The following is a 13,473-nucleotide window of genomic DNA, read 5'->3' on the forward strand; positions in this document are numbered from 1 at the left end:
CTCTCATAATCGTATGGTGGTTTCGCGACGTTAAAACCCACACAACAATCAATCAATTGATCATTCAATCAATCAAGAGGCTAACTAACAATATGGCGCATAAAGTGGTAATAAGATGAATAAAGCTAAACAAACATAAATATTAAAGTGAATTCCAAGAACGGGTAAATTTCATGGGTCAGGTTCAAGAAAAAGAAATGACAGCTTATGTTGCAGCGTACTAAGCAGTAAAAAAATTAAAGCAAATGGAAATCAAGCAGTAGACAGAGGCTTGAAGTGATGAGGAATCGGTCAACAGGGGATGTCACTGGGGCCAAGTGACCCCCTCGTTTTTAATAAACCAATCCTAACTAAGAACGCGGAGAAATACACCAGGTGATAAACACCTTGTCTGGTCGACTTTCTGTTTTTTTTTCTTTTTCATGCTCTAAAGTAATGAGCGATGGCAGCTTCGCATTTTGTAACACCAGCGCGACAGTGGACTTCGCGTATCCACTTTGTTTTGCAAATTTTTATATAGAGGCGTTTCTTTTCTTGTTTTCTTTTGCCATGCACTAAAACAACTGAACTAATAACATCTGTAGATCACCTGCCCCAATCAAAAAAATATTCTTTGTTCGACCTTATGATTCGAAATTCTATGTAACAAGCACCAAAGCATGCAAGTGTGTATTTGTGCACTGTTCTTTTTTTCTTTGAAGATGTAATTTGCCAAAACGTACAATGAACTGTCGCCATAATCAATAATGATCAAGTGCCACACAAAATACTGGCACCATCGGCACATCGCGCGACATAAGAGCATATCCAAATCCTCCACTATACTATTTGGCTTTATGTGTAACGTGGCGATGAATTGATGATATGTCGTCGGCTTTTAAATGCCGTTTTATCCAGCGAAACGGCTCGCTGAACCCAACACCACCATAGGTTGTTGTCATTTGTTGTTTACTCAGAAAACAGGCAACTTCAGGTGAAATGGGTAGAGCAGATCAACGCTTTGTTGAGCCCTTTGATAGTCCGACCATCCATTCATGTCTTGGAAGGTTGACAGAGCGAAAATTGTATGAACTCCCTCGTACTTAAACTACGAGTACCACAATGGTACAAAAATGGTGCATGTATGGGCTAGGCATCAGGAATACAAGAATGCACTGCAATACTTTAATATAGTAGCGTTATTCATAACTATATTGCTGCGGCATAATCAGAAGCGTCCTTGCTGACGAATATTTTTGTCATTTTTACAACGTATACCTGTTAATGGCAATGCCTGCTAGCTGTCGTGGCCTCCTTCCGTGTCTGCGCCCGAATCGAAAACCCACCTTACCTCATCCGAACGCGTGATGACGTAATCATGGTGTGCAGAAAGCTTCATTGTAGAAGCACGTCTTTCGTACGCGTTTCGCCACTCCAGTCGAGTTTACGCGGTGCGTCGGCGTGGTAGCGCGTTGAAACTATACGGCTCGACCGCACATTGTGAGAACGCCCGTGTAGCAGCGTGTTTACAACTAACGCCGACAAAAGCAGAGACAGGAGAGCGTCCACCAGCTTTTATGGTCACCGACCTTCCGAGAATGAAATGGCGCCAACTTTTTGTAACTATAAAATTATTCAATGTAGCATACCTGGTAATACGTGTAATGTTTCCATTCTTTAGCTTCTCAGCAGCATATTTTTCTAGAACTATAGTTTAATTGGCTGTTCTATTTTACCCCCGCGAGAAGTAGCAGCTAGGCTACAAACCCGCTTTTTAGGCCGACCTCTCCTTCTTCATCCCATTGAAAATCTTTTTCTCCCAATTGAAATCAATGCTTTCCATTGATGTTCATAAACGAGAGTTTCTCTTTTAGAGCGTATTACTGAAAAAAATTTCCCTTAGAAGATACCGACCTTGGAGCAGTGGCGTAGCCAGGGCACACTGAGCGCTGGTGAATATCTTTTTTATATTATACCGAGCACAAAATAACACTCGTCCACATTTTCAGTCCGGCCCCCACTTAAAGAGACCCCGAAACGGTTTTGAATATTTTTTTACAAACGCACTGGGCCAGTAGACCAAGTCCCAAGGGTAAATTAGAGGCTGATTTGAGCTCTCTGCGTAAGCTGTGTAATTTATTACAACGCTTTAAACCTGGAGATCGCTCCACATCGCTGTAGATCGCCGCGACTCGGCCAAACGCGTTTTTAACCACCCATACACCAAGCGACACGCTTCGCCTCACTGACGTCATCGTTTCCAGCTGATCTAAATGGCTGTGGAACACGCAGCATAGACTGCCAGTATCGGATCGGCGGCTGAATTTACGCGTATGAGGTCTCACGCCACATCGTGACGCAGGCGCTGGAGCTTATCCCCGAGCACTCAAAGGAAGAGTTGAGTGCAGTTGAGGGTGGAAGGCGGAGCGAAGGAGGAGAGTACTTTTTAATACTCGTAGCTACGTTAATAATGGGTGTTTTGATTGAACTGTGGTACCAATGATATGCTCCAGTTGCGGTTTACTCAAAAATGGAATGTGAAAAAAGTAACAGCTAGCTTTGTCGCAAAGGCGAAGCAATGAACGCGATAGCAACATTTTGAAAGGTCACGCGCATAATGGAAAGCAGATCGAAACGCGGCTCGCGTTTTTCGCGCATAAATTACGTACGAAACGTACTCACAGGTACAGATGCACACGAATAAGCGCCTCATTTGTTACTTCGCTGAGTCAGAAGAACGCGCGCTTTTCGCGAACGGAGAGTGCAATGATTGCAGTGACCTTTGTGCGCCCGGTAACTACAGCTGAATCGTTTCACGTAAAGCTCAAGGCCAGCCAAGGCATACGATCATCCCCGCCTCGCCACCTCGAGATAAGGGCGCGTGAGGGAGCGTCGCTCCCCTTCTCTAAGCCGGGCAAAGTACGCGTAGGAGATTGAAGTGGGCGCTGTTGCGCAATGTAGCGACGTGCGCTTATTGTGCCTTCTTTCTGATAATGCCGAAAACACAGCAGCGGTAAGTGGTAGATATAAATAGCTTGCCGTTTGATCTGTGAAGAATATTCTCCGGTGTGGCTCAGTGGTAAATGCCTCGCTTTCACAACGCAGGGGTCCCACGTTCTATACAACGCGCCGGAGTGCTTTTTTTCTGGATTTTTTCTTTCTTGTGTTTTCATATATATAGATACGTATACATATATGGTGCATGACGCCAACGTCAACGCCGGCGGCAGCAAAATCAAGCCGAGAGTGCCCATATAATTGCTATCGCCATAAAACCGTTTCAAAGGCATCTTAAAAACAAGCAGGTACCCCTCCCTCCCGCACCGAAAACTTTTGTTTTTGCCTATGCCCCTGCCTTGGAGTCCGTAGAACCCCTGTCGCTAACAAGGTTTCCCAGTTATGATCGTATGAGAGGTCACTGCGCCAACTCGTTTCCCCAAGCTGCGAACCTACATGCGCGCAGCAGTAGTACAACAGAACAGCATAACTGCAGCGTTAAAAGCTGTCAATCGGAATTCCTCATGTTACAGATTACGAGGCTTAAAGAAACCCTCAGAAGAGAACATTTATTTCGCTTTATTCATACCCTTCTACGATATTGAAGACAACATTTCTGTAGCCAGGAGACTCATTGGCGCTAAAGTTTTTATTGTGATAGCAATTATATCGACACTCTCGGCTGGATTTCGCCGCCGGCGTCGATGTCATGCACCGTATATGTATACGTATGTATATATATTGTTACGTGATTTCGGCTGACTAGCTGAAACAGGGCATAGTGGGACATAACCAAGAAAGGTGCCTCAGGCTGATAGTGAAGAAGTGGACGTTGTCGGTGAGCTGCGTTGTGGCTGCGGACTGACTACTGTTATTTTCCACGTAACATTTTGGTGGAAGTGCTGGGTGCTCTTTTGACAACGGAGCTACGCAGTGGACGTCTCCTTAAGTCTGCTACCATGACTCCGGGTGAGGATACGGCTTCGCCACCTACCTTGGTAACGACAGCAACTCGGTACAACGCCCTAACGCAACCCCGTGATCCCGGTACCATTACTGGAGAGGACAACGCGAATGTGGAGAAGTGGCTTTGTATGAACTAGTGCGTCAGCAAACAATATGACTAAGACCCAACTGTTATGCTTGCGAATGTCATTTACTATCTTGATAAGACCCCTCGCATCTGGTTTCAGACCCGTGAGCATGAAATCACAAACTGGGAAATGTTTAAACAACAACTCCGCGACCTCTTTGGCAACCCGTTTGGTCAACAGCTTGATGCCCGAAAGCAATTGGCCGTACGTACACAGACGTCCACTGAGCCCTACTTCACTTATATTCAAGACGTCTTAGCGTTGTGTCAAAGGGCCGATCCTAACATGACTGAGGCCGACAAGATTTCGCACGTTTTAAAAGGAATCGCCGACGATGCGTTCAGCCTCCTTGTATTTACGAACGTAACGACCATCGACGCCGTGATCAAAGAGTGCCGCCGTCTCGAGCAGGTGAAGAGTCGACACATTTTGCAGCAGTTCCAGCGCCTACCCGACACCGCGGCAACGTCGTCTCGCAAAGCCACTCCTTGTCATCCGTCTACAACCGAAGACGTGACGCCCATCCTCCGACGTGAACTCGAGGCTGCTTACCCGGCTGCCAACAAACCGACGTTGCCCGACGCCTCAACGCCAGCTTTCTCCTTGATCCAGGCTGTTGTCCACCAGGAATTCGCTAACCTGGGTATCCTGTCTACTGCACCCACCCTGGATAATACTGATCTCTCGATAGCTTCTGTGGACATGAGACGTCGCCGTCCGTACTGTATTCTAACCAGAAACCCGTCTGAATGACGAACAGCTGATGATAAGCCAGTCTGCTTCCGCTGTGGTCGCGCGGGACACATCGCTCGTTACTGCTGACCCAATGGCCATCTATGTCTTCTGGCTCGTACGCCGCTTACAATAACTCATTCCGTCCACCAAACCACCGTTATCCGACCCGCACTGAGTCTACAGCATTTACTGCCCCTGAGGACTACGGCCACCCTTCCCGTCGTCACCGCCGTCTCAAAGCCGCCCTTCTCGTTCAAATACGCGTTGCCGCTCTTCCTCGCCATCATTTACCCGCCGCATGTCCCCGGAAAACTAGGCTGCGCAGCTTCTGGAGGTGAAGCTGCCCTATCGACCTTACCCGAAAATCCTCTGTTGCCCTTACGCTTGAGCCGGAACACCCTTGAAGTATGTGTTGATGGCACACCTGTTGAAGCTTTGATTGATACGGGCACTCACGTCTCTATTATGAGTTCGCGTTTTCGTCATCGCATAAAGAAGGTCCTCACGCCCCCCTTGACCAGTGTCGTCCAAGTTGCAGCTGGTGCAACAGTCCCTGTCGTCGGTATGTGCACAGTTCAACTTACCGCAGCCGGTCATCGAGTGGTCATCCTTTTTACCGTGCTTGCAACATGTCCCGACAACCTCATACTAGGCCTCGATTTTCTTGCCACCAATTCTGCTCTGATTGATTGCTCTGCTGGTGTGCTCCACCTTGAACTGCCACAAATCAGTGACGCCCCGTACCAACCTACATGCCGATTACAATGCAGCGACTTTGTTCAGCTGCCCTCCAAAACTGTGACGTACATCGATTTTCTGTGCTCACCAGCTGTGCCCGACGGTGACTATTACGCTACGCCTCTCACCGACGTACTCCTTGCGCACAATGTTGCAGAGCCCTACACAGTGTTCCGCATCACAGATAACAGAACTTGTCTACCACTTGTAAATTTCGGCTACATGAATCATGTGCTTACACAAGGCCTTTCAGTGACCCACCTGTGTCCGTTGCTCGATTCACAAATTAAATTGCTTGCCTTAGACACTCATGTTTCACCGCAGCGCACACCACTCGCAACACATTGGGGCAGCCGTCAAATTGTAGACATGATCGCCACTGATCTTCCGCCTCCGCAAGTTGAAGCCCTACAACATCTTCTCGAGGCCTACCAGGATATTTTCGATTTTGGCGACCGACCTCTACGGCAGACGTCCTTTGTCCAGCATCGCATACACACAGGTGATGTCAACCCTGTTCACCACCGTCCCTACAGAGTGTCTGCTTTGAAGCGGAGCATCATTCAGAAGGAGGTGAGCAAGATGCTAGCGAAGGACATTATTGAACCATCCTCCAGTCCCTGGGCATCCCCGGTGGTATTAGTTAAAAAGAAGGACAGATCGTGGCGATTTTGTGTGGACTATCACCACCTTAGCAACATCACCGAGAGAGATGCATACCCTCTGTCCCGAATTGATGACGCCTTTGATTGCCTCCATGGTGCCACTTACTTTTCTTCCATCGATCTTCGTTCTGGTTATTGCCAGATTGCCGTGGACCCCATGAACCGAGAGAAGACGGCTTTTGTAACACCCAATGGCCTCTACCAATTCAAAGTCATGCGTTTCGGCTTACGTAATGCCCCCGCCACCTTTGAACGAATGATGGACTCCCTGCTTCATGGATTTGAGTGGTCTACGTGTCTTTGTTATCTGGATGACGTGATTGTGTTTGCTCCCACTTTTGAAGCGCACCTTGAGAGACTGTCGAAAATTCTTGATGTATTCCGTCTCACCGGCCTTCAGCTGAATTCATCCAAGTGCCGGTTTGGTCGCCGCCGCATTACAATACTTGGACATATTGTTGACGCTTACGGCGTACAGCCTGACCCAGAAAAAGTACGAGCTGTGAAGGACTTTCCTGTGCCTAACCGCCAAAGATGTCCACAGCTTTGTGGGGAACTGCTGCTACTTTCGGTGGTTCATCAAGAACTTCGCGGTAATCGCTCGGGCTCTAACAGATTTACTAAAACCAGATGAGACGTTTACCTAGGGTCCCTCGCAAGCAGCAGCATTCTCCGACCTGACCACTTTGCTCACTTCCTCTCCTGTTCTGGCTCACTTCGATCTTATGGCACCGACCGAAGTCCGCACCGATGCCAGCGGTAACAGAATAGGCGCTGTGTTGGCTCAGCGACAACGTGGGCAGCATCGCGTGGTAGCTTATGCCAACAGGCTGCTGTCCCCCTCGGAGCGTAATTATTTCATCACAGAGCGCGAATGCCTAGCGCTGATGTGGGCAGTCGCGAAATTTCGCCCTTACTTATACGGCCGACCATTCATAGTTCTCACCGACCACCACGCTCTTTGCTGGCTCGCCTCCCTCAAAGATCCCACAGGTCGTCCCGCCCGCTGTGCACTCCACCTCCAAGAGTATACTTACACCGTAGTGTATAAATCAGGAAAACTGCACAAAGATGTGGATTGTCTGTCACGCTACCCTGTGGCCGACTGCGATCCTACGAGTACTGATTCTGTGGGTCGCGTCTTTTCCATCTCTCAGCTGCTTCATCTCCGGGACGAGGAGTGTCGCGATCCGGATATCAGCCGCCTAATACAACAGCTCAAATCTTCACCTCAAGACGCTTCTGTTCGCATGTTTACCTTAAAGGGCCACACCTTATATCGGCGTAATTTATCGCCCAATGCTCACGACCTACTTCTGGTCATACCAAAGCACCTGCGCTCCACAGTCCTACGCGAGCTCCATGACGCGCCAACCACGTGTCACCTTGGTGTCTCTCGCACATATGACCGTGTGCGCCGCCGCTTCTACTGGCTTGGCCTTTCACGCACTGTACGTCGTTATGTCAACGCTTGCGAAGTTTGCCAGCGTCGCAAGTCGCAAAAAGCCGTCGGGACTCCCTTCCGGATATCTTCAGCCCATCGACATCCCATCGGAGCCATTCTTTCGTGTTGGTTTGGACCTTCTCGGTCCATTCCCAACATCCGCCTCCGGAAACAAGTGGGTCGCAGTTGCTACAGATTACGCGACCCGCTTTGCAGTTACGTGAGCCCTGCCAACAAGCTGCGCTACAGACGTCGCTGATTTTCTACTACGCGATCTCATTTTAGTGCATGGAGGCCCTCGTCAACTGATGAGAGACCGAGGCCGTACGTTCCTTTCAAAAGTGGTTGACGATATCCTGCGTTCCTGCTCTACCCAACATAAGCTCACGACATCGTACCATCCCCCGACAAACGGGCTTACAGAACGTTTAAACCGCACCCTGACAGACATGCTATCAAAATACGTCTCGACCGACCATCGTGATTGGGACCTTGCACTACCCTACGTGACGTTTGCATACAATTCCTCCCGGCATGACACAGCTGGGTACTCGCCATTTTACCTTCTGTTTGGACGCGAACCAACATGTGAGTGGCGTGCGAACAGCATCGTTGGACGGTTGCTTTACAACATGCGTTTGTTCATGCAGATAGCGGGATGCCTTCAAGTTTGCGCGGCATAGAACTCTCCAGCTGTTATCGCTTCGTGCACACCTACTGATTGCGGCCACCGCCATGAAGACTACACTGGACATGACTTGCCTTGGCAGTCCTACTGGACCTTGGCTCCATTGCACAAGTTCAGCTCATCGCCTACGACATCAACATTTCCTCTGGATAGTAAACGGACGCCAACGGCCCGCGCCTTCCAGTGGGCGTGCGAACAGCATCGTTGGACGGTTGCTTTACAACATGCGTTTGTTCATGCAGGTCAGTAATAACACTTCGTTGTTTGCTAATAAATCTTGCAATGCCTGCCTTTTGCTGTTCCCACGCCCACGAGTGCTACTTGTTTTATTTGTGCAATCATATGATGTTTGTGGTCAGCTGCTTTTGCAGTCAGGAAACGTAGAGTTAAACCCTGGCCCTTCTACTGGTGCTTCTGGCGTTGTCACACGGTCTAAAGACAATGCTAGCGAGGAGGCACTACAGAAGAAACTGAATGATGTGTTAACCTTACTACAGAGCGTTAATTCCCACCAGCTAGGATGGAAACGGAACAGTCACGTTTAATTACGTCTATTGCCGAGTTAAAAGAAGCTCATGAAACTATGAAAAGCAACATAGCCAATATTGATATAAGGTTGTCCGCTGTTGAAACTAGGACGCCTACCACTGACACCGCTCAACAAGACCTGCTGGCCTTACGAGAACTTGCGGATAACCTAGCTCGTGAAAATGACAAATTGCGACTTGGTCAATCACAGCTGGAGGACAGGCAACGAAGAGACAATTTATTGTTCTTCGGTGTACATGACAGTTTATCGAAAACATGGGAGGCCACAGAAAAAAAGCTCTTAAACATGATTTCTAGCTGCTTTACTCCTGTGCTTACAAAGGACGTGCTAGAACGTGCTCATAGAATTGGTGCATTCTCGGAGGGAAAATGCCGTCCGGTAATCGTGAAATTTCGTTCCTTTAAAACGGAGCAGCTGATTTTATACCAGTCAGTGAAACTCGGGGATAAAGGTATCACTGTAAAGGAAGATTTTTCTTTAGAAGCGCGCCAAGCCAGGAAAAGGCTGCTTCAATTTGCAAAGAATAGGGGCTCGCATCACAAACTGAGGTACAACAAACTGTACATTAACGGTCAGTGCTATAGCTACAGCGCAGTACGTGATCATGTTTTTTATGGAAAATAATTTTCGGGGCAGATATCGCGTCACGATATCGACGATTATAGTATCTGTGACTTGTCACGTACCGAGCATACTGATCGCTCTGCTCGTTCGCTGGTCCAGAGTCAGCAGTTAACCCGTGATGTCACTGTTCTACCACACCCTGCGCTGTAGGGTTGCGCGAGGGGCAGTGGTTCAGCGCCCACTACCGCAAACTCTCTCTCTTTTCTTTTTACAAATATTAGAAGTTTATTACCAAAGCACGATGAACTTGACTCTATAATCGATTCCTGTGATGCTGATGTTGTTTTGTTGACTGAAACATGGCTTTCTTCTAAGGTAACAAGTATGGAATTGTTTGATTGCAAAAAGAAGTTCAACGTATTCCGCTTCGACAGAGGCCAAAGGTGTGGCGGTGGTGTTTTGATAGCTGTTGCAGATAATTTTGTTGCGTTGCCCATTAATTCCCCAAGTAACCTGGAACTAGTCTGGGTTGAGCTTTGCGTACGTTTTAAGAAGTTGATCTTGGGCATATGTTACCGTCCCCCGTCTTCGTGTCCCACTTTCGTTGATGAATTGCATGACGCGCTTAACATGATCACTGTACGTTTTTCCAACACTCCTATCCTCTTGGCTAGGGATTTCAACTACTCTCGATTGTGTGGAATAATGCATCGCCTTATCCTAGCCCTTTCTCGACTGAATGTAACAAGTTTTTGATGACTTGTCTGGACTTCAACCTGTCAAAACTTGTCTCTGAACCTACTCGAACTACCTCAGCCACATCCAGCATTTTAGATCTTGTTCTAACTAACGTACCGCATCTTATCTTTTCACTCGTGTATCTACCTGGTCTCAGTGATCATTCATTACTTCATTTTGATCTTGAAACTCCTGTCTGTAAACACATCAATCAGAAAAAATATATTGGAGACTATAAACGTGCTGACTACAACGCGATGAATCGTGAGCTAGCTCTTTTTCTCGATGATTACTTGCGGGAGTTTTCACTGCACTCTGTGGACACTAATTGGGAATTGTTTAACGGCATTGTTGAGCGTCTTATTGACGCTTTTGGGCCGCTCAAATATTTGAGGTGTGAGAGAGAATCACCTTGGTTTAATAAGTATTTGAAAAGACTGTCCAATAAAAAGAAACGTTTGTTTCGCTCTGCAAAGGATATGAATTCCGAGGTGCAATGGGAATCCTATTCTTTCGTGGCTGCTGAGTACAAAGCTGCATTAAAGAGCGCCAAGGACACGTTCAACGACCACACTTTGCCTGCTATGCTTATTAACAATCCTAAACAATTTTGGAATGTAATAAACAAGAAATACACCACCACAATGTTACTTACATCTACTGATGGTGTTGCAGTCCCGTCACACGAATGTGCTTTTGTTCTCAACAATGTTTTTGCGGCGGCTTTTTCTAATGATGTTTCGTGCGATAATTTTAACTACCCTGTTTTTGAAGTTCCTCCTATGGACCCTGTTATTTTTGACTTATCCGGCATTCAGAAGATTATAGAAAATCTTAAAATTTCTTCTTGTGGCATTGACAACATCAATTCCAAATTCTTGAATAATACAAAGTTGTATTGTTCCATTATTCTTAATAAACTGTTTGAACAATCCCTTGAAACAGGTTGTATTCCCAATGATTGGAAAGTTTGGAAGGTGATTCCTCTGGACAGGTCTGGAAATACACATTGCCCTGAGAACTTTCGTCCCATTTCTCTCACTAGTATACCTTGTAAAATCATGGAGCACGTCATATACTCTCATCTCGTCTCTTTCTTAGAATCGAATTCTTTTTTCACTATAGCCCAGCACGGATTCCGTAAATCATTTTCATGCGAAACCCAACTCATATGTTTCACGCATGAACTTCATTGCATCCTCGATCACGGATCTCAGGCAGACTGTATATATTTGGATTTTTCGAAAGCCTTTGACAAAGTTTCGCATGAACTTCTATTTCTTAAACTACGTAATTTTAACATTAACTCTAATGTACTTACATGGTTGATCTGTTTTCTTTCAAACCGCTCACAATTCGTAACAGCAAACAACTTTGACTCACATCCTTTACCAGTCCGTTCTGGTGTACCTCAGGGGTCCGTTCTTGGGCCCCTTCTGTTTCTAATCTATATAAATGACTTGCCGACTAATATTTCTTCTTCAATTAATCTTTTTGCAGATGATTGTGCTATTTATTGCGAAATTAACGACAATAACGATGTCTCTTGCCTTAAATCCGACATAACAAGGTCATGGACTGGTGCAACACTTGGAACATGAAACTAAACATTAATAAGTGTAAGCACATGCACATTTCTCGAAATTCTAGCCCAGCTTCCACTTACCACATTAACAACGTCTTTCTTGAAACTGTACTCTCTTATAAGTACCTAGGTGTTCACATTTCTTCTAACCTGTCTTGGAAAACTCATATTCATTATATCATAAATAACGCCGACCGCATGCTTTGGTATATTTGCAGGAACTTCTCTCATTCATCCAGTTCAATAAAACTATTACCATATAAAACACTGGTTCACTAAAAATTAGAGTATTCTGCATCGGTCTAGAGCCCTGGCATTGAATCGCTCATTTGCGATTTAGAAGCTGTGCAGAACCGTGCCTGCCGTTTTATACTCTCCAACTATCACCGAACAAGCAGCGTAACCGCCATGAAATTAAGTTTGTCACTCTCTCCTCTTTCTCAACGCAGGTCAGTAGCTTCATTATGTCTTTTTCACAAAATTTATTACAACAGCTATCTGAGACAGAAATTATCAACAAGGCCATCATACATATCAGCTCGAATTGATCACCGCAATAAAGTTGCAGTTTCATCATGTCACACCAAATGTTTTCATGACTCATTCATACCCAGAACTTGTGTCAGTTGGATCGCTTGTATAACTGATAAATGTATGTTTCGTGAAACTATTAATCTTCTCTAAATGTTTGTATATATATATATATATATATATATATATATATATATATATATATATATATATATATATATATATATATATATATATATATATATATGTAGTATATATGTGTGTATATATAAGGTTATTATTGTTAGTATACGTTTTTCCTTATAAATTGTTGTCATTTATGCCTACTTTATTTCACTTACTTATCTGCTGTGAGTTTTTTTCTTGGCTGTTTTACATTGCTTCTGTTATGTATATCTCCACTCCCCTCTGTAATGCTCTCGGCCCCTGAGGGTACAATAAATAAATAAATAAATAAATAAATAAATAAATAAATAAATAAATAAATAACATTGCCGCTAGATACCTTCCTGCCAGCCACTACGCAGTCTACTTCTGAATATGCACGCGACGCTATTACCCGAGCTGACCATGCTCGTCCGCTTGCCCGCAGCAGATTAATGGCGTCCCGAGACTCGCAGAAGCATCGTTACCACGAGCGGCATCGCGACGACCACTTTCCGACAGGTTCCCTCGTTCTTTTTCGGTCCCCTACGCGACATGCAGGCCTTTCAGAGAAGCTTCTCTCTCGTTTCACGGGCCATAGCCTCCTATATTTTTTCATGCCCACCGAGTGGGGAGCGGAGCAAGGCACCCCACCCGTACCTTCTATTTCATGCGCTCGCCACCACACGGCGCTGTCACCCCATACCCACTCCCAGAGCAGATGACGCGACTACGCTGTTGCGCGCATGCTTTTGGAGAGAAACTTGCGTTTGTATTAGAGATGGAGCTGTAAAATGAATGCGCAGGTTGCATTTGTGTTTCTTCATGATGCACAGGGGTGATAGAAAAAAAAACGCAAACAGTGCGGCGTGATCTTTGCATCCCGCTGTGACCCTGGTGGAAATAAAAATAAAATATGCTAGAATAGTTTTATTCTAGTGGCTTTTAATTATCATGCAGGATACAACAACCCGAAAAGAAATTCGAAACAGCAGAAAATGTAGATGCCGCACTTTTCGCG

Source organism: Rhipicephalus microplus, chromosome X, assembly GCF_043290135.1.
Source record: "Rhipicephalus microplus isolate Deutch F79 chromosome X, USDA_Rmic, whole genome shotgun sequence".
Lineage (NCBI taxonomy): Eukaryota > Metazoa > Arthropoda > Arachnida > Ixodida > Ixodidae > Rhipicephalus > Rhipicephalus microplus.